Below are 23,175 nucleotides of genomic sequence, written 5' to 3' on the forward strand. Positions count from 1 at the left end.
GGGGATGGAGTTTATAGCGGAGTTAGGATGGAAATCCTGCTGGATTGACAAAACAGTGTGAAATCTTCAAAGGTGTTATGTAAAAAGTGTCTTTTGACACTTTTTGAGAAATAACAGGTGGGGTTCATCACAATTGTTCAGAAGAACGATGAATTCAAATGCCTTGAATCCCTTATATTTATACGTATAACTGATTCACTTTGCTGTATGCCAGAAACTCATACAACATAGAAAGTCAACTAGACTCTAATAAAATTTTTAAAAATAAAATAAAAAATGAATGCCACATGAAAAATTGGCAGAGAAATCTTAATGCTAAAATGTTGATGTAAAAAAAATTAAAATGTTTGAAGTAAACAAATTTTTTTTAAAAAATCACATGCAATGCTCTTGGTTATTGAAGATAAAATATTGTTTTCTAAATATGAAATATATATATACATATATATATATATATATAAAGAAGAATTAATCACCCTATGATCCTTTACAAAAAAAAAAAAAAAGCTTTGGATCCAAATGTTAACCCTGAATCCGGGGACCATAAACTAATTTGGTGCTCTGACGCGGAAAGTGACTGTGTCCATAAGAAAGAATCATGAACTGGAGGCTTAATTAAAGACCTGTCAGGCCCAGTGCCCTTTTTTCCAGAAGTTAAATATTTAAATCAGCCGCAATAGACATTTGTTTATCTTAGAGTTAATACTTTGCCAGGTATATTAATGACATTAATTGTTTATTTCATACAACAAATTTTTTATTGACTACCATGTTCAAGGCACTGTAGAGATACAAAAGACTACAAAGAGGGTCCTCCAACAGTCTACTAGGGAAAGGTAGTGTATAAAGAGATGATTCACTCATAAATCAATGCACTATTATGTGCCAATATGAACATGAAAGTTTAGTATGTGATAGTCAAAAATTAGGAAGGAAAGGAAAGGTTATCTTTTATATGATATGGAAATGAAATTACTGAAAAAAGTCTTGTCAGTGTCTCCCATTACACCATCCTTCTAAAATCAATTCAGGAAGAATAAAGAATTAAGTATTTTTAAAAATCATAAATCAACATAAAGCAAATTTAGGTGTATATTTATTATCTTAGAATGGGAAGGACTTTCTAAGTAAAGTTTTTGAAAGAAATAACAATAAAAATATTGATAGGCTTGACAGTAAAAATGTAAAACTTCATTAGGAAAAAACAAGTGAAATTAGAAGAAAAAGCCAGGAAAATATTTAACAACCTGAGACACACAAAAAGTTTATATCTTTACTACAGACAAAGTTTTTACAAATCAATAAAGTAAGCCTTCAAATAGAAAGTTGGTCAAACATCATAGAATAAAATTTGAAAAAGAACTTTTTTTAAAAAATCAAAAAATAATTCATTCTCACAAAAAGTTAAAGAAAAAAATGCAGTATTTCAAACATCAATTTATTTTTAAAGTTACATGTTAATATTTTGTATCAATGAAGTTAAATTAAAAGAAATATTTATATTCTGGAAATTAAATTGGAAAATAATTTCTTAAGGATAATTAAGCAATAGATTCTAAAAATCTTACAGGTATCCTTACTCTTGTACACAATTATTCAATTTAAACTTTATGAAAATTAAAAAGCGAAAACTTTGAAATTAACTTCCTAAAATATTATGCAATTAAAACTAAAAATTTTTGCAACTCGATCCCAGAGACAATAAATATTTTTATGATAATAGATCACAAATCTTTCATCATTATCATTATCAAAACATTATCATTAGCATGAATGTTTCTTCAAATGTCTTTTATGATTTCCAGTGATAGCTCAGATTTTTGCTTAATTATAATAGAGGTGTAACTTTAAATGTCTGAGACAAGTACATTTGAATATGGATTTAATATTAAAAATTGTTTTTGGAGTTCCCATCACGGCTCAGTGGAAACGAATCTGACTAGCATCCATGAGGATGCAGGTTCGATACCTGGCCCTGCTCAGTGAGTTAGCCATCCAGTGTTGCAGTGAGCCGAGCCATGGTGTAAATTGCAGTGGCGTCTAGGATCCCATGCTGCATGTGGCTGTGGTGTAGGCCAGCGGGAACCTCCATATGCTGGGGGTGCAGCCCTAAAAAGGCAAAAAAAAAAATTGTTAATTTTGTAAGTTGTGATAATGACATGGTTGGTACATAAAACTTTTTTTTTTTTTGGCGTTCCTGCTGTGGCTTAGTGGTAAAGAACCTGTCTAGTACCCATGAGGACACAGGTTCCATCCCTGGCCCCACTATGTGGGTTAAGGATGCAGCCTTGCTGTGAGCTGTGGTTTAGGTCACAGACACAGCTTGAATCCCATGTTGCTGTGGCTCTGGCTTAGGCTGCAGCTCTGATTCCACCCCTAACCTGGGAACTTCCATATGCTGCAGGTGTGGCCCTGAAAAGAAAATATTTTATTCAGTTAGTGATACATAATGAAATATTTACAGATGAAATGAGACGATGTCTGGAATTTGCTTAAATACTCACTCCCCTCCAAAAAGTGAGAGTCTAAATGAAACAAAGTTGGAAAAATATTGACAATTCTTGAATCTGGATGATAGGTTCATGAGAATTTATTATACTTTTTCCCTCTACTTTTGTGTATGCTTTAGATTTTTCACAATAAAAATATTTTAAACATCAGTGGAATGGTTTTGGCAGCTACTAATAAATATATTTTACAAAGAGAAAAGCATTGTCCAAGAGAAATCATACAGAATGTCAACTTCTAAGGCACGAAAATTTTTTCTCAGTACCCCTTATCTTGTTAAAGTGTAAAATATCTATGGCTTTTGAGTTATCTCCTTTCCTCTGGACACCTTACACATCTAATAACGGTGCATGTCGACTGCATGAATACTAGAAGTAGGTCTAGAACCATGATGAAAATTATTCTTAAAATCTCAATAGAGACCTGCTGTATAGCACAGTGAACTCTACCCAACATTCTGTGATAATATATATTGGAAAATTCTTTGAGATTTGAGATGGGAGGCAGTAATATAATAGATGAAACCCCTTGCTCACGAAAACATCTCCTCAATTCAGAAGTACTATGAAATTTGTGCTTACTTATGGCAAGCATTTTCTCCATTAGTAATCTGCCTTGTCCTAGAGTCACCCTTAAGCTAGTTGGCCTGGTTTAGTGGTGGATTTGCCATGCATGATTTGCAAATATAATGGGATTTGAGGCCATCAGCCTTGTTTGATTCTTACACATCCTCACGGTCCTTACTCTGCTCTAAACTTTTAGCTCTATGACCAAGCCTCCTCCATCCTTGCCTGTACCTCCACAGGTATGGACATTTACAAGTTCCTTCCCTATTGTTTGTACCTTCAATTTCTTCCAGCAGACCTTGGTTTATTATGCATTCTTTCAGGTACTCTGCTGTCCTTTCACCTGCTTCCAATAAATTCTACACTGTCACTACCCCAGTCTTTCCAGCCTCTTCCTTCAGGCCCCTCCTCCAGCACTCTAACCACAACCCAGTAGAGATCAAGAGATCAACATGGGTATCTGATGTGCCCAAGGTTACAGAGCTGTGATAGTTCATCTACCAGCTCTAAACAAATGATTTTCACAATGGTGTCATTTGGGAAAGATTTATAAAATAAATACCGACAATTTGCATTTTCTGTGCTGTCTTTACCATCACCTTGGCCAGAAGGAAAGGATGTGGGCTTCATGTACAGCTGTGGGGTCTATGAATCACCTTTAGAATTTGGTGCATTTCGAAAGTATGGCTTCCCTCTCACCCACTAAGTTCAGATATTGCTTCTTGGTAATAGGGGAAATGAGTAAAACTTAAACCTGAAGCTAAAGTCAAAGTCTTCACTTCAGTTAATGATTTCTAACATTGCCATAACCAAATATCACACTAGAAAAAGACCGAATTTTAAAAAATTTAAATTGTAAATTTGAATTTGAATTACTTATTTCCCCCAGGCTCAAATCCAAACATTGTGTAACTACAAATATTTTCTTTTCAACTACTCACCTCTTCCATGAAATGTGTTCTCCTTGTGGCCTAACAACTCTGTTCAATTCAGCAAATATTTCCTAGACATCAGGTCTGTTCAAAATATTGGAAATGTAAATACATCATAATAATCATAGCTAACAGTTCTTAAGTGTTTACTCTGTGCTAGAAGAACAATTGTCATGTATTATTTTATTTAATCCTCACAGCAATTCTATGAAGTGGAGGGGTTAGTATTTCAACTGCCAAGCAAAAAATTTCTTCTAAAATTACAAAATCTTAGACATATAAATTTGATGTATTTTCTGAATTTTTTTATTAAAGTATAGTTGATTTTCAATGTTGTGCCAATTTCTGATATACAGTATAGTGACCCATTCATACATATATATTCATATATATATTCATATATATTCATATAGTTTTTCTCATACTATCTTCCATCATGTTCTATCCCAAGAGAGTGGATATAATTTCCTGTGCTGTACATATATTTTAAAGTGTTATAAAAAATATATTTATTAAACTAATAAATGACATGTAAAACACAAATATGCAAATATTTAATCTTAGAGGAAAATGTGCAGAAGACTAGCTCTCACTTATTCAGAGTTTGAATTCATGAATTGTCCTTGCTATTGATGTCCTACTATTGATATTTCATTGTTAGCATTTCTTCCATGAGTTGGAAAAGCATGAGGGTAGAGAAGAAAAGAAAGACTAAAAGAATTCATAATTTTTCCTCAGCTACATGCTATGGTGAGAAATTAGTTAAGGGATAATTGGAAGTGAAAGATTCAACGAAGATTCTGAATTCCCTCTCTCTCCAAGATCTAGATTTTACATAATGAATTTGGAAACTGAACTAGAAAACACTCACAATTTTTGATCACTTATAAACGCTAAAGCGTTTCTGTGTATTATTCCATTTAATAGTCACAACTATGTGACACAGTAGATATTCATATCCCTATTTTATAGATAAAGAAACCAAGATTCACAAAGCTAAAGTAATGTGTTGAAGATATCAAAGTTGTGATATCTTAGGGGAAGATAGCAGAGAACCCTTAAGGAAAGATTGAGTTTTGAAGTCAGGTTCAAATTAGAGCTCTCCTGCTATGTAATCTTGGACCAGTTCCTTAACCTTTCTGAATTCTCCTTCCTTAAGTAACTATAGTACCTATTACATAGACTTGCTGTAATAATTATGAGATAATATGCATTCAGTAGCTTCTCAATAAATGGTAGTTCTTCACATTCCTACCCACTGTGATTAGTGCAATAAGGGAAAATCCAAGTCTGCCTCAATTGGGCCAAGAATCTTCTTCAAATGGCAATCATTATACCCTAGAGGCAAAATTTAGTGAATAATAGAAAAGAGAGGTATAGGCAGAATAGGGAGGGCCAGAGACGACTATTCATATTAAATGCTACAATATCAGGGATTCTTCGGTTTTAAAAAACATAAACCACATTTTTAAAGGGTTTTATTGGCAAGACACAGGATGAAATAGCTCACAAAATCAAAGGAAACTAACTTATTACAGGACAAGAAAGTCGGAAGCAGGACCTGTCCAGACAGGTTGAATTATCTCTTTGGGACACGACCATGAAAATGAAGCCTCCAATCATTTTTCTTCCTTGAGACACTCTAAGATCCAAAATCCTAAGAGAGAGTGTCAGATAACCTATCTTGTTTCACATACTTGCCCCCTTGGTTAAAAGATCCAGTCACCTTAAATGACAGTGTGGTATACCTCAAATGACAGGTCATAGTTGGGAAGGTTTCACTAGGAAAAGTTGAGATCTTGTAAAAGAAGGAGTAAGGAGAGCCGAGCAGGCAAAAACAATAGGGTCCATGACAAATTAGATGTGGGTAATATGGGAAAAGGTACAGGAGAAAACACAATTCTCTGCAAACAACTTTTATGCCAATGATCGAAGTGTTTTACAAGTAAGTGTTCTTTTATCTCAGTCTCCAATGACATTTGAGAACTTGAGGCAGGAGATGACTTTGCATGTTTGTCCTCAATTCCTGTCACATAGGGGGCTCTTTGCAAATCTTAAACACATGAAAATTTTCCATTTCACAACACAATATTGTTGCAATGAAACCATTAGGGGTTAGGTCCCATAAATAAAGGACAAATAGTCACTTACATGAATCCTGCATATAGATAAGTAAAATCCAGGATTAGATGAAAACTCAATTTACCCATACCTCTTGCCAATTCTCTTAGTGAGTAAGGACATATTTTAGAGGTTTAGAGGTACAGTCTAAAACATTGGGGTGTATTCTAAAACATGGGCCTTAAAACCAAATGGCTCATGTGGGACTCAAACTTATATCAATTATTGTTGGACACTAACAATTGATAACACCCTTCATGATATTTGTTTTGTTAAAATCTGATGTAAGCTTTAAAGTCACAGTTTAAAGAAAATTTATGGAAGATTTTAAAAAATTGTTATGACTTTTTATTTTGTATAATTGATCACAAAATAACCTTTAAACTTTAGGCAATTAAATATTGAGTTTCTAAGAAGTTAGAATTTCCTTATCAACCTTAGATGATATAACATGTACTCCAATGTTCATTGTAGCACTATATACAGTAGCCAAAGACATGGAAGCAACCTAAATGTGCATTGAAAGAGGAGTGGATAAAGAAGATGTGGTACATATGCACAAGGAGATATTACTCAGCAATAAAAAGGAATGAAATAATGGCATTTGCAGCAACATGAATGGACTTAGAAATTATCATGCTAGGTGAAGTTAGTCAGACAGTGAGACACAAAGGTCATATGCCATTACTTACATGTGGAATCTAAAAAAGGGATACAATGAACTTCTTTGCAGAACAGAAACTGACTGACAGACTTTGAAAAATTTATGGTTACCAAAAGAGAAAAGTTGTGGGGGGAAGGATGGGCTGTGTGTTTGGGATTGAAACGTAAAGTTGGGCTGTAACAAAGGTTGTAAAATTATAAATATAATAAAATTCATTGGGAAAAAAAAAAACCTTACATGATACATAATGAGCTTGGGACTATATATATGTTTCTCTTTGGTTAGTATATTTATCACCATGGCTCCAAAATTTGTAAGGAAAGACTTTTTAAACCAGAAAGTAGGAAGGAAACTCTTTTCCGTCATCAAACAAAATTGTTAACAACCTTCCAGAACCCCATTCCAGTGTCCTTTTTCATCTTCTTCAAACATGGTCCTTAGGGTTTTGTAAATAGTCCTTCCTAAGGGGGGAAAAAAGGTTGTTCATTAGAAGTGAAGACATTTGTTTTAAGGTGAAAAATTCCAGTTAATTTTTAAAAAATCAATTAGCGGTTTTCCACAGTGTCAAAAATGAAGCTAAAGTCATTAGTCCTTATCATATAGTTGTCAACAAAAGGATTGAGTGATATTGGGACAAAAAGGGAAGTGTTCAGGAGTTCCCGTCGTGGCGCAGTGGTTAACGAATCCGACTAGGAACCATGAGGTTGCGGGTTCGATCCCTGCCCTTGCTCAGTGGGTTAAGGATCCGGCATTGCCGTGAGCTGTGGTGTAGGTTGCAGACGCAGTTCGGATCCCGCGTTGCTGTGGCTCTGGTGTAGGCCGGTGGCTACAGCTCCAATTAGACCCCTAGCCTGGGAACCTCCATATGCCGCGGGAGCGGCCCAAGAAATGGCAAAAAGACAAAAAAAAAAAAAAAAAAAAAAAAAAAGGGAAGTGTTCAAATAATGGTACTTATCACCTTGGATTTCTAGGAGAGTATAAAATTCTCCAGCTACCTTATATCTCCACTTACAAGTGTGAAGCAGATAAGAAGCCCTCTCTCTTACTGATTGCAGGCCTAAAGCAAGAATGGTCAACTGACTTTCCTAGGCTAATAAAGTCACCTCTAAATTAAAGGTAACATCATAAATTCTTTATTATCTTCAATGGTTAATTTTATGTGTCAACTTGGCTAAATGCTTGTGCCTAGTTTTTGGGCCAAACACCTGTCTAGATGTTGCTATGAAGCTGGTTTTTTAGGTGTGATTAACATTTAATCAGTAGAGGTTGAATAAAACAGGCGGCCCTCCTGATATGAATGAGTTCTAGCCCATCAGTTGAAGGCCTTAAGAGCAAAGACAGCTTTCCTGAATAGAAAGGACTTTCCCTTGGGATGGCAACCTGGAAATTCTGCCTCAGTCTCCAGACTGCTGCTCTGTAGAATTCAGATACAAGAATGTAACATCAACTCTTATCTGAACTTTCAGCCTGCTGGCTTGCCCCTCACAATCATAAGAGCCAATTCATTCACACACACACACACACACACACACACATACACATACATACATATATATCCTCATATGAAATATATATTATTTATTTCTATTATCTGTTTCTCTGAAGAACCTTGGCTAATACACAGTCTTAGAGTGTTTCTAAAGTTTTCATGAATGGAAAGCAAGTGACTCTTTTTAATTTAAAATAAATAAAGTAGATGATTTTTCTGATTTCCCTATTTTATAGACATATAAATAGTGCCACATATTCTCCCACTTCCTTGTTTAAAACCCACAAATGGCTTCACAGCCCCCAAATCCTTACCATGGCCCACAAGGCCCTGTGTTTTCTGCCCCAGATAGAAGATTCATCTAACAAGATTACCAACATTAGAGTTCCCGTCGTGGCGCAGTGGTTAACAAATCCGACTAGGAACCATGAGGTTGTGGGTTCAATCCCTGGTCTTGCTCAGTGGGTTAAGGATCTGGCATTGCCATGAGCTGTGGTGTAGGTTGCAGACGCGGCTCGGATCCTGCGTTGCTGTGGCTCTGGTGTAAGCCAGCATCTGCAGCTCCGATTGGACTCCTAGCCTGGGAATCTCCATATACCATGGGAGCGGCTCTAGAAAAGGCAAGAAAAGACAAAAAAAAAAAAAGATTACCAGCATCAAGTATTGACACAAATCACTCCTACTGTTGGGTATGAATAGTTAGTGGGGGAAAAAACAAACACCCCCTCTATGCCCCTGGGATGACAGAATTAAATCAGCTGGGAAAAGATGCTCTTAGTAGTTTCAGAAGAATAGGTAATTGGGTTGTTCCATCCCTTACTAGCTATCTCTGTCCAGGCAATGGATCCTGCCCTCAGGATCAGGTTACTTTGTACTCTGAGAACTGCTGGCTGCCTAGTGAGAAGGCTTTACTCACTGGTGCTCAATTCCCCAAACTCCATTTCATAATACGATCTGTTTTGATAATACAAGATTCCCATAGGTGTGTTGAAATACTACTGTCCTGTTCTCATAGGTACACACCCTGAACACTCTGATGCAACTTGAGAAACACCCTGGTGCCTGTGAATAAATAGAAAAGACATCTTGGTCTCACTGAGAGCACAATTAAAAATTATTTCTTGGGTTACTGCCACAGAGGGTATATTACACCTACTTTGGATCTATTTTTATCTTCTTCAGTTTGAATGGGAAATGTTTTCTTATACAGTCTCTGTGTCTGAGAATAATGCTTCCATTTGGGATCAGTGCTCCCTGTGCACTGCTTTGGTCATCCTATTCCTGAATAATTTGGCCCTGTGATTTGACCCTCTGAGTTATTCAGCACCCTCTCCTAAACTTAATAACCCTCTGTTCCCAACACATTTGAAAGAACTTAGTTTACTTCATTCCCTCTCCGCCCCCACCAAGCAAAGTGCATTGTTTACATTTTGAGAGAGATACTAATAACATGTCCCATAACAGAAGAAAAAAAATCTGTAGAAATTTCCTAGCAAAAGACTAGTCATAAAATGGATGTGTGGAAAGTTGCAGCTACATGAAATTCTATCAGGGTGATTGTACCACTGTATCTCAAGACCAACACATACACACACACACATACCACCTACACAGGACAACCACCATCACCACCACTACTATCACAACAACGAGTTAAAGGGACAAGGCAAACAGGATAAACCTCACAGAATTCTAGTCAATTACAATCCCAGGAGGAAACCTTGACCTGATTAAGTAAAATCTGGATTGTGTGGCGGTTTTACATGTGTCAACAGAAGAAAAAAGGTCTGTATAAGGCCTAGAAAAAGAGAAGTAAAAAGTAAGAAGTGGTCAGTGTATCTCACGCATTATCCAAGGAGGAAGTGCCTTGAATCTTGAACTTGGAAATTCCATTCCTCTAAGACAGATAAGTATCATAGCTAACACCGTATAGTTCCCAGTCTGTGGCAGAAAAGGTTCTAAGCACTCTGCATTTACTAATTCATTTGATATGCATAGCAGACTATAAGTAGGTACTATTATTATCCATATTTTCATATAAGGAAATTGAGACACAAAACTTTCATTTATATCAATTGCCCAAAGCCAGGAGAGGAGCTGGGCTTGAATCTAAAGAGCCTTACCCCAGGATCTGCTCTCTAATATTATAATACAGTAAAAGTGGAAAAGACAGCTTCCCTTTCTCTTTGGGAAGAGAGAAGAGAAAACTAGCATTTGTTAAGCATATGTTAATTGCTAAGGATTGTGCCAGCAGTTTTACATACATTGTGCTGGAAACAACCCTATGAGTCAAACCATCTGATCTGCATTTTACAGAGGTAGAAGAAACTAGACCTCAGGGAGGTTCCTGTAGAATCAAGGATTTTCTTGAGGATCACTGAGAACTTGTTAAAATCAAAGCCAGTGTGTTGGTTCCCTTTCACTCATCTTGAAACTAAGCAGCAAATTTAGTATGTTAAACAGGTCTTCACAAGAAATGCAGTCTTGAGATTGTGGTCCATCTGTTCACCTGATAGGGACCAAGAGACCACTCTCTCTCTCTCTCTCTCTCTCTCTCTCTCTCTCTCTCTCTCTCTCTCTCTCTCTCACACACACACACACACACACACACACACGCACACACTATGGGAAAGAAACAGAAACAGGAAATTCAGTTTTGTTGCCTTCTGAACTGATCAAATTGAGTTGAGCATGACTCAGTTTACTAGCCCCCATTCTACTGATTGTGTGAGACAACAGGGAGTGTTATGTTTAATGGAAATAGAAGTCTCCAAGTCTAAGGAAGGGAACCCATTTAAAATCTCTGCAATTGAATAGTTAGCACCATACAAATTCATTTAGATGTAGAAAAGAAGGTGCAAAGTTAAAACAGAATTCAAAGCTGAAGCTAAGATCACCCTGTACCAGCCCCTTTGAGTATGACTTATCCAGAGGCCTTTCCTTTAAACAAATTTACATTTTCCTTTAATGTTAAAAGTAACATATTTATAGGAAGTCCAACAAATAAAATTTCAAGACACTAAAACTCACTATCCTATGACAATCCTAACATCTGAGGCTGAGACAGGATTTTACAGTGTATGTATGTAGATAATATTTTGATGACAATATATGCATATTTCTGTGTCTTTTTTCACTTTATATTTTATTTGAAATATTTTTCTATGCTATTTAATATTCTCTTAAATTTAAAGACTGCACAGTATTTATAGCATAAATACATCACAGGATATCTTCTATTACTGGTCATTTATGTAGTTTCCAGATTGTACCATTATAAACCAATGAGACAGAGGTAGCAAGGGCACTAACACATTACTCTGAAAAACTCATAAATAAGCAAAAGAATCAAGCATGTATCATGACTTTCCTGCATGAATTATCTTAGGGTAACCAAATTGTTAGGAAAGTTTTTTGTTTATAGAAAAATTCCAGTTAATCAACAAAAATAATTGGCAGAATTAGAAAATTATCATTTTAGACCATTGGGGTGCATGTATCTTTAGAAAAAAAACTAAAGGTTACTGGGAGAGAGAGAAGGGGGATGGGCAAATTCATAGTATAGGATTAAGATACAATCTACTATGCATAAAATAGACAAGCAACAAGAATATATTGTATAGCACAGGGAATTATAGCCATTACTTTGTAATAACTTTTAATAGAGTATGAGCTATAAGAATACTGAGTCATTACACTATACCCTTGAAGCTAATATAATATTCTAAATCATAGTTCTTCAATAAAAAATTCTAATGAAGTAATGGATGTAAACAATGATCATTAGTGAATGTTATAACTAGCAATTATGTAAAAAGTCAAGAGAGAACTTGGTAAAAAGGGTTCACCAGAACCTACAAACTGATCTTAGCATCATTAAAAGTAGGGCAACCAGAAATGTGTGCTCTGGCATGATACAACAGGAAATACAAAACAACACACATACAGTATTCTTGCCAAAAAATAAAAATAAAAATGAACCTGACTCTAATCAAGCCTCATTCTAAGTACACATTTACAGGAAATAAGAGGGATAGAAAAAAAAATGAATGAAACCATGAAGCAGGTATCAGCTATATCTAAAATGTAGGACATTCTACAGGACAGATGACCTAGTTTATTTATCAAATAACACAGGAAAGATAAAAGGGGAACTGTTTTATATTAGAAGAAATTTAAGAAACATAACATCAACATATGTAATGTGCAGACCTCTTTTGGATTCTAATGTGAACAAAACAATAATAAAAAGACGTTCCTGAAACAATGAGGAAATATGAACATAAATCTATTCGATTCTCTTAGACTTAATAATGGCCTTTGTATACTTGTAAAGCTTTTATAATACTGAAATATTTAGAAATAAAACAATAAGATGTCTTGGATTTTCTTTAAAATACTCCTGGGGGCAGAGAGAGAGACAGAGAGCAAGCAAGAAAATGAAATAAGACTAGGAAAACATTAATAATTGTTAAAGCTGGATGATGTGTACATAGAGATTCATTGTAATATTGTCTCTACTTTTACAGTGGTACAAGATTTTCCATAATAAAAATTTGTCCTAAAATACTGAAATAAAAATCTTCATGTGTGTGTATATCTTTGTTGGAGATCTTTGCTAAAACCACAGAGTATTTTCCTAGAAAGAGAATTATGAAGTTAAAAGGCATGAGCTTCTTCGAGGTTCTTTGAAATATTTTTAAGTGCTCTACAGAAAGTTCATACCAGTTTATAACCCCACCAATAGACATGTGTCCGTCTCACGAGACCATCACCAAAACTGAATACATATTTTGGAAGCTTCATTCCATTTGGTGGAAAAAGGGTACCTTGTTTTAATTAACACTTTTCTTAAAAAATGGGTTGAGAGCTTTTAATTTAAATGAGTCATTTATATTTCTTCTTCACTAACTTGTCTGGTTATATCCTTTGTCCATTTTTTGTTGCAGTCTTAGTGATTTTGTCTTTAATTTGTAAGAGCTTTTTATATATTAAAAATAACAGCCCTTCTTAATCTGATGCCAAATATTTTCTCTTATTTTGATTTTTGTTTTGTTTATGTTCTGAATATTCAGAAGTAAATTTTTGTGAAATCAAATCTATAGACATTTGTCTGTGCTTCTTTTATTGTCTTGATACTTAAAAATCCTTGTCCTCTCACGCAATGAGGTAAGTTCATGTTCATACAGTTTTTTTAAAATGGCTTTTTACTTTTACTTCTTATTTTTAATTTATCTGGCTTTCACCTTGGTATATAGCTTATGGGGTCAATCAGGATGTTTCTTTATTATTTTCCAAATAGTAAGCCACTCATTTTTTCTTCTTTTTCATTTTTTCTTTTTCAGGTTTAATATATAGCTGACATGGAATAGTTTATCTTTTCATATCATGCACTTGTGTGTTTCTGACTTTCTTGATAACATGGCTTCCTCTTACTGTTGAATTTTTTGCCTCAGTCGTGTTATTATGATTTTATACCTGGTGAATAGACTTGTTAAACAAACTAGGATAGGAAATGAGAGGAACATGGAGAGGTCAAAAGATTATTACAATATGGAAAGTAGATTCACTTCATATATAGTATATAATCTATATTACCCAATATTTTGTGAGCATCTACACAAAAGCTGTGTGCTCTAGAAAAGAGAGCAAAAACACTGGAGTCATTGTACAAAGATTCAGAATCTAGTTTTACATGTTTACTGGCTGTGTGTTCTCAAAGCACTTAATTTCTCTGATCCTATCTCCTCCAGAGCAAAATGAAGGTAATAACATCTATATCATGAGGTTATTATAAGATTCAAATGTAGATGAGAGGTAGCTGAGAAATTCTCAGAAAATATAAAACAGTGTATTTTTTATGTTTTTAGTTAAATGTTGATAATGTCCAGGATACGAAAGAGAGAGAGAGAAAGAAAGAGGTAAAAGTAACAATAAATTCATTGGGAAGATGCAGAAAATGTTTGCCATGTCTTTTTTAGTAATTTCTGCAGTAAAGATGTCCACTTTTAGGACAGATGAGTATTATCAATCTACAGCTCTACTGAAGTGAGTTTAAAAACACACAAAAGCTTTTGCGAGCACTGCATCATTAATAGAATTTTGCAGTTAAGGGAGTTCACATCATGGCTCAGTGGTTAATGAATCCGACTAGGAACCATGAGGTTGCGGGTTCGATCCCTGGCCTCGCTCAGTGGGTTAAGGATTGGATCCCACATTGCTGTGGCTCTGGCATAGCCTGGTGGCTACAGCTCCGAATGAACCCCTAGCCTGGGAACCTCCATATGCCATGGGTACAGCCCTAGAAAACACACAAAAAAATAAATAATAAATAATTTTGCAATTAAGTTCAATTCTTTGTGATCAGTTTGACTGAAGCATGTGATAGACCAAATCAAACTTGATTGACTTTATGCCCTTTGACAACTACCACCTTGGCTTCACCTGTGTAATGAGGAATTGTGAGTAGAAGAGAAAAAAATCCCCCCCGCCCACAGTTCTAAACAAATGGAGCAGATATTGTCCTTAAAGTGATCCCTTAAAAGTACTTTCGAGTGAGCTCTGTATAAACTCTCTTCACTGGTATCAGAAGCTGTGATCTGTGCCTTTAAAAAGACGGAGGGGCTTGTGCCTCAGTGCTACAAGGAGGGATGAAACACAGCTGGGACTTGGGGAAGTAGCCAAGCTTCCAGCAGCATTTTAGAGAGCTTGCCCTCCCTCCTCCTGTGTTAACAATTTTGCAGCTACCTCCAGCTGAGCACCCTGCTCTCATAATTATCAATCCTCAATTTTACCCACGTTGGCTTCTCCTCTCTTCTGCACAACCGGGCACTGATCCTAGCTGGCTGCCAAACTTCTGCTGTCCTCGCTTGATATGGCCAGCTTCCTCCCTTGTGTCAACAAATATCAGCATGTGGAACACAAGTAAGAGCAAACTCTATTTGGTAAGTAGAACCGAATTTCAAATGGATAGCAGGAAAACTGCTACTAAAAAAGTGAAAAAAGCCAAACTTAGGAGTCCTCTGGTGGCCTAGCAGGTTAAGGGTCTGGTGTTGTCACTATTGTGGCTCGGTCACTGCTCTGGCACAGGTTTGATCTCTGGACTTGCAACTTCTGCACACCATAGGCACGGCCAAAAAAAAAAAAAAAAAAAAGATATGCCAAACATAAAGTGGAATAACGCAGCCACAGCCGGTAAGATTTATGAAGGTTGAATCATAGTGGAACATAAATTTCCTAACTGCTCACATATCATTTCTCTCAGATCAGAGAAAAGTTTAAGCAAAAAGAATATGTGCTAAAATAAAGCAGGTACAAATAACTTTTCAGCTCAGCTTGGCTTTTTTCACTTTTAGTAGTGAAAGCTCCAAAAGGATTTATTATGAGAGTCTCAATATGAAAGCAATTAAAAGGAGAGAATAATTGTGGAAAGATTATATACCTTTAGATATGAACTGTCATGGAAAACTATATACCATCCCATACTTAAATTTAATTCATTCAATGTATGCCTTGTTGATTTAACTAGATTCATACTTAAATGCATAAAATTGAGTTGAATATAAACAAAATAATCGTGTGTATTCTATGCTAAAACCACCAAGCATAGACCAGAGTTTCAACAGACTACAATCCAAATTTTAAAAACCATACTCTTTATTCCTATGTTTAAGTCTTGAAACTAGAAGTGTTTCTTAATTATATTTTCATCTAATTTCTCAAACCCCTATTAAATACCTACCATATGATAAACATAACTAGGCTTTGCCCATGCATTTTTCTCATTTAAATCATATAATAACTCTGGAAAGTTGGTATTATCATTTTGAATTCACCAAAGAACATTAGGCTGAGAGAGATCAGGCAGCTATAAAGAGCAGAACTGAAAATTTAACTTAGGTCTTCTAATTCTAAGATCTTTCCATAGCTTAGCATTCCTTTCCTCAACTTCTTGCTAAATTCAGTTAAGAACTCTGGATGTAAAGTATTATCATTACCAATATTAATAACAGTAAGCACACAATGAGAAAGTATCATTATAGAATACACTTTAATATATAAGATACTATTTTCCCTCATGGACTTTAAAATTGGATCATGGACTTTCAAGTAGAAAAAACTCCAAATCCAACCATTCTCATCATCATGTGAAAGCAGAGTAAAGGCAAAAGCCTAGCAACAGGGATAGACTCTAAAAATAAATAGATGTTGCTGAGAGCAAAATCTGGCTCTGATTTTATTCACACTCTCTAGATTGTTTCTCTGGATAAGTCACTTCACCTCCTAGAACCTCAGTCTCTTTATATATAAAACGGAAAAAATCATTTCTCCCACAGAGTATTGACTCAAGGATTAAATAAAATTGCACATAAATTTCCCCTAGAACATGCCCAGAAAATCATAGCTGATACGATAAACTTTCCATTTTTTAGGAGCACATTAACTGATTGGCAGAATAAAGATGGATCAAGTTAAAAACACACATATACTAGATGTGTGTTTATAATGTGTGTATATGTGTATAAATTAGGAGAATGCACACCATATTTGTAGAATATGGTGAGAATTGCTGCCCCAGGGTGAAATACGAAGTACATTGACCTACAACTCCAACCACACCCACCAGTTGCTGCTTTGTTTGCTCAGCCAGCTCCTCTTCCTTCAGTCTTGCTATCCTCCACCCCCACTGCACGCTCTCTACCAATCGTGGTTAAGATTTCTCCTCTCCCGCTTTTATAATTGCAGCTGTCTAATTTGCCAGTTATACAGGTCATCTCCAGAGGTGATTAGAGTCCAAGCCACCTCGGCAGCCACCAGAAGTTCATTTGCACCCACATGATACAGAGCTAATATGGTTACATTTAGAGGTTATTTGGAGTTATTTGTGACCTTCTAACACCTCACCTACTCTAAGCCCTCATACATGAATTCACTTTTCTCTGGGTTAATTTATATTTGAGCCCTTTTTACACCGTGCCTTCCAAGTGGCCCTTCAGCTATGTCTCTAGACACTTAATGACAGGGAAATAATTTCCTCTTGATTCATTCTATTTTGATAACTGAAAATTTCCTTACTAAGCCAAACTCTCCTTTTGGATAATATTAATCTGATCTTTTCTTCCCTTTAATGATCCTTAAAAAAACTCTCCTCTAATCCCTTTTCCATGAAGTCAGCTCTTCAGATAGGATTCTGTAAATATCAGGTTGTATCACAAAGCATTATGCTAAGTGAAAGGTGTCAGTCTCATAAAATCACATACAATATTATCTCATTTATATGACATTCTGAAAAAAGGCAAAACCATAGGAACAGAAAACACATCAGTGGTAGCCAGGGATTAGGGTCTGGGAGATGGAGATTAGCACTAGTGTCTGCCTACAAACAGGCAGCAGAGGGGAATTCTTTGAGGGTATTCAAATTATTCTGTATCCTATTGCATTGGCGTATTGGTAGTTATAGTAATCTATGTATATATTAAAACTCATAGAACTATATCCCAGAAAGACATGAATATGACTGTGTGTAAATTTTGAACTCTATTGATCTTTTACAATGTGCCAAGGGCTTATCATGATTCATTTTAATCTTCATAATAATGCCACAAGATTAGTAATATTATGATCATCCCCGTTTTACAAATAAACTGAAACACAGAGAGGTTAACCAAATTGCCCAAGGTCACAAAATTTGATAGAGACAGAGTTGTGCTTTTAGCCAAAGTAATCTGAAGGCAGAACTGAATATCCTTACCACTGTCATATGCTAGCCCTGCAAAGAGAGTAAAGGGCCATCCTCTGTCGATGGAACTACATGAGCTATTTGACAAGTAGGACATGAGATAGGACTATGTAAACACCATCAGCTTTCAAATGGAGCAGAACAGCCGTTCCTGTCATGGCTCAGCAGAAACAAATCTGACTAGGATCCATGAGGATGCAATTTTGATCCTCACTCAGTGGGTTAAGGATCTGGCGTTGCTGTGAGCCGTAGTGTAGATCACAGACACGGCCTATATCTGCTGTTCCTGTGGCTGTGGTGCAGGCCAGCAGCTACAGCTCTGATTTGACCCCTAGCCTAGGAACCTCCATGTGCTGTGGGTGTGGCCCTAAAAAGACCAGAAAAAAAAAAAATGGAGCAGAACACATGCTACCAAGACAAATGTATTTCTGGGCCCCAAAAAGTCCTAATTGCTTTTTTAATAACTAATATTTAAACTTTCTAATTTCCAATTTTCTTTCAAATAAACTGCCTTTTTGTTTACATACTAAATAAATTTCAAAAGCAACTTTTTCATGCCTATGTACACTGGTATGAAAATCTTTCTTTAATTGTCCCTGAAGAAACACTGATTCTGATGTGAAGAAAATAGAATATATCAATTGGAAGCTCAAATAAGCTGTTTAAAAATTCAAAGATCTTTATTCCACTCCTTCTCCCTCCCCACTTCCCCTAAACTAAATCCTTCCGGATATTTTTTGGAACTAAAACCTCTTAGTAATGAGACAAACGGATAAATACACCCACGCCTGGTGCCTTGTGGTCATTCTTACACATTCATTTAGATCTTTCTGTGCCTGCAGTCTACATCCCCACAAGTTTCATTCCATGCACTTTGCAAAAATAAACTATCCACTGCAGGAGTTATGCATGGCAAGCCTCATAATTCAGAAGTAGCAGCAGCTGGAAAGAGAAAACAAAGAGAAAAAATTATGACGGCTTATAAATACCAAGAGTTACAAGGAATGCCTAATTTGATAAGCACAATCTTGAGATAATAAAGGTTGTTTAGTTTTGATGCAAAGAGTTGGTTGAAGAAATTTTGCTTCTGGATTTTTAATGTTCAGTGCTTATTCCTGATGGATTTAATCATTTCAATACTGTGGCCAAGACAAATTATATACATAGTCATGTACACATTCTGCATATCCAGGTAAGAATGATCTGAGGTATGTGTGACATTTCTGCCTTGGATATACCTTCCCTGAAATGTTTAAGAGTTTAATGGAGCTGTTCTAAGCCCACTATCATCATCCTCCAAACACTTTTAGCCTGAACCCCCTTAATATTCAGTGGCAGTTCTAATAAATTCTACTATACTTTATGTAACCTACAATTAAATTTCTTGCAGAGTAACATCAAAAAGGGAACCAAAAAGAGAGATCGGGGCAACAACACAGGATAACCTTATTTGAATTCTCTGGTCTTCTATTAAATTGTTTCAGTTATATTTACCTTTCAGGGGTACCACTTAAAAGAAATAAGATGATGCTGACCTAACAGAGTTCGTGCCATGGAACTAGGCTCTCTATAAGTGGTAGTTGTAATTACAATCTAGGAAAGAAATCCCGCAGATGGAACAGTGTTCATCTATGGCTATTTGCAGCTTGATTTCACAATATTTCCTTAGGCAAATTTCTCTACTCCTTGCCTCAATATCAGGTTTGATCTTGTTATAAACTCATGGGCTTTTCAGTGTTAATTATTAGTTACTAGCACATCTCCTATGGAATACAATGGCTCTTGGTTTATGAAATTAGGCTTGCTGGAGAAATACTTGAGATGTGAAATGACTTTGCAACTTGATGCAGCTAGCAGGGAGATTGCACAATCTTAATTCACAGGCGCAAGCACACACACCCACACACCCAGGAAGTGTGGGGGGTCTTGTGGAAATCAGTAGCTTATCTATTATGTGCACTCCGGGGCTGTAAACAAGACCATGTGAGGACTCAGCTAGAATGCTTCCTCTGAGTCAGTATTAAACAAACTTCCGAAATGTTAGAGAAGGAAATAAAGCCACTGTACCCCAAAGACACGGAGGACAGAGAGCCAGGGACATAGAAGTTGTGTTCAACATTCTGTTAGAGACTGATGCATTAAAGTTTTAATTTTAAAAAATGCTGCTTAATAATCAGTCACTAACATGAATTGTAACAGGTTATAATCTCCATATGGAGTACCCTATCAAAACTTTTCATGACTTAATGTGTGGAACAGCAATTTTTTTTTAATCTTTGGTATTTTATTCTATGAGAATGCTAGCACAACTTTCTATTTGTCAATAAGAACATTAGTGTAATGGTCTCTGATTTTGGTTCAGAATGAATCAGAGGCAAAAATATTGTCAAGATACGAAAAAAAATAGAACACCGGAAGATCACAGATTTTCACAAAGAGCATAGCATAGTGCCATGGAAAAGTCACAGGCTTTGAAATCAGAAGTGCTTCTAACTCTACATTTTCAAATTTTATGATCTTGCACAAGTTACACCTCCTTACTGAGATTCTATTTTCTCATCTATAAGATCATGCCATTCATGAGGTTCTTATTAAGATCATATTAGCTGAATAAGCACTTTGACAAATTTGAAGAGCTCTACAAACAGAAGATATTGTGATCTACCGCTTTAACCTATAAATGTCCTGAGGTCAACAAAACAGAGTTAAAAAGAAATCAAGTTTAGAAAACCCTGAAATTGTTTTTTCTTGAGGTAGATAATGAGTTCTATAAAACTTACGTCCATTTTGACCTGCAGTACCCTTTGGTTTTTAGGAAGGAAGAGAGACATCACCTATAACTGAAAATCTGAATATAGAGAACACAGCTCCTACTTACATATAATTTTATTTAAGTCTTCTTAAATATAGAAATCATGGATTACAAAGTACAAGGAAATAGATAAAGCACTTAAATCCTTACCAATGTCCACAAAGTAGGATGTTTCATTAAGTGCTGTCTGGGTGCTCAGACAGTAAAGGACATTACCATTTCCGGCAACCCAAGGCTTGACCTCACACTTGGACTTCTGAAGGTAAACTTACGGAGAGGAAATTAAATACAGAGAACCTCTTCCAGTTTGGAATACCAATTCTGCCAAAAAAACTTTAAGAAACATGTAGACTAAATTACTTTTTAAAATTTTACCCTAAAAATACTAAAGTCAACAGAAAGGTCAGTGTTGTTTTTTTTTTTTTTTTTTTAGTTTATTTAGAACAGGAAGTGTAATAAAAATTAAATTGTCCAAAATGTTTTTTTTCTCCTTACCTATGTCCCTGTAAAAATATGCTCTATAAGTAAGATGAGTTCCTCCTTCCCTCTCTACAGTATTTTTACTTAAACCCTAATCTCCAAGCCTTAAAAATGAAAACACTCAACTGAGAGGAAAAGTAAGAAGAACTGTAACCATCATAGTTTACATATACGACATAGGTAAATCAAATTAAACATGAAATTTATTCACCCTATTTTCATATCACAAGCTACCCACAGTAATTCAAGCTTACTTCCTTCTCAAAGGTGTATGTGCCTTCTGAGTTCAGTGGATACTCTGAAAGGTCAAACAGAGTCCATCCTTCAGGCAGATGAGATGCTGTTCTATTTTTAAACGACCACTAGAGAAGGAAATTCCACAAGCTTCCCCAGTTACACATTCCAGTGTCTATCAAATCTCACTGTCTGAAAATTTTTCCTTTTCTCTTATCTAAATCCCTCATACTGTAACCTAAATCTGGTGCCTCCTGTCTGGTCCCTAATGGAGATGGTCATCACCCTTTGTAGATCAGCCTCCTCACATAAGTAAGTCTCTTTCCAAATTCTGCAACCTGGAAACCACTTGATTTATAACTCTCTTTATCACAGCTCTTTAATCATTGTTGTTACTCACCTATCATTTTCTTCCAAGTTTTCTTCCTCCTCCAACATTGTATTCATTTTGCATATCCTTTAAAATGTTTTTTTGAAAAAGCAAAAAAAAAATATAAAGATTATTCGGTAACTTTATTACACTAAAACAACCTATTTTAATTTTTTTGTTCTTGTCCCATGTACACATATATACATCATTGTAACCATAATGTGTATTTTATTGTATTTATTCCAAGTTTTTAAATTACTCCTTTAGTTCCACATCCCAAAACATGCCTAGAATGAGCCAGCTTATCATTGTAGCCTTGATGACATTAGTATAAAGTTCAGGATTTGAAGAATTTCTTTTTTTATTCAGTAGAATTAAATGATTGATTACCAAGTCCAGAAGCACTCTGTTAGGTCCTAAGGAGTCAAAGCATTTAACTTTCAGTCCTTGCCCACAAGCAGGTCATAACAAGACACAGCCAAATAATTAAAGTGAAAAAGATCCTGTATAGCTATTCCTGCCTCTGTCTACATGGTGTATACCTATACTATACAAACTTATGGGATCAACGCACCTTGGGGGAGGGTTGACCCTGCAGAAGGCAGGATGGAGGAGTCACCCAGCAGGTGATCTGGAGGAGCAGGACCTGTGGGTAAATTGCCACAGCTTCCACCATCTGGATTAGAGTACCTAGGAGAGAATGCTTAGTGCTATCTAGAGCTTAACTGGACCTTTGTGGGATAATATTTGGTGCAAGACTGAACTCAGTGGCAGCTGCTTCCCCCAAATCTTTTGTAATTATAAGAACTTTGATTACCAGAATGAAATGGCAAGTTTGTGCAACTGGAAAAAAAAATTAAGGGTCAGGTGTCTCCGGGGTTAAGTCTGACTTGAGGATTAACTTAATAGTTGATGAAACACTCTAATATCATCAAGACAGCAGAAATCTGAAGGACAAAACGGTTGTCATACGGTAGTACCCTTGGACAATCACTCTTCAGAGCTGATCCTCAGTTTCTTTACCTGTAAAAATAGATGTTTTTTTAATCTATTTTTCAGATTCCAAGAAATAGCAAATATTAAAAATAATGTTTGTGTTTCTGAAAACCAAACATACAATTACTTCTTGAAAGAAAAAACATTGATGCCAATTTTCACCATATCTTAGGCTTAGATTTTAAAAATGAAACAAAAGACTATGCTCTCAAGAAGTTTAGTTCTTTAAGAAGTTTTAAACCTGGAATCCTAGTTTAAAAATAT

At 35.7% G+C, this 23,175-nt stretch overlaps 1 protein-coding gene and 1 long non-coding RNA gene across 6 annotated transcripts in view; one reads left to right on the top strand and one right to left on the bottom strand.

Annotated features, from left to right (window-relative positions):
• Window positions 1–1,074: 1,074 nt before the first annotated feature.
• The window catches only part of LOC106509137 (uncharacterized), a 67,168-nt gene continuing 45,067 nt past the window's right edge, over window positions 1,075–23,175 (bottom strand). Inside the window, exons 2-6 of one of the 4 annotated variants that reach the window (XR_014841626.1) lie at window positions 22,733–22,862; window positions 21,946–22,002; window positions 20,982–21,164; window positions 18,832–18,961; window positions 2,576–7,252 (exon numbers count right to left, since the gene is read on the bottom strand). This is a non-coding gene — a long non-coding RNA (uncharacterized LOC106509137). Of the gene's footprint in view, window positions 7,253–16,315; window positions 18,962–20,981; window positions 21,165–21,945; window positions 22,003–22,732; window positions 22,863–23,175 lie in introns of those variants that run through there. The other 3 variants (XR_014841625.1, XR_002335668.2, XR_014841623.1) reach the window with 3 other exon arrangements.
• The window catches only part of CDKN2B (cyclin dependent kinase inhibitor 2B), a 139,583-nt gene continuing 131,413 nt past the window's right edge, over window positions 15,006–23,175 (top strand). For both annotated transcript variants that reach the window (XR_014836572.1, XM_085009891.1), the window contains exon 1: window positions 15,006–15,224. The gene's annotated coding sequence lies outside the window, so the exon portion shown is untranslated. The remainder of the gene's footprint in view (window positions 15,225–23,175) is intronic.

The sequence above is a fragment of the Sus scrofa genome, chromosome 1, assembly GCF_054392235.1.
Source record: "Sus scrofa isolate SSC_HxYL_T2T_F1_AM1 chromosome 1, Sscrofa_HxYL_maternal_Yorkshire_Landrace_v2.0, whole genome shotgun sequence".
Classification (NCBI taxonomy): domain Eukaryota; kingdom Metazoa; phylum Chordata; class Mammalia; order Artiodactyla; family Suidae; genus Sus; species Sus scrofa.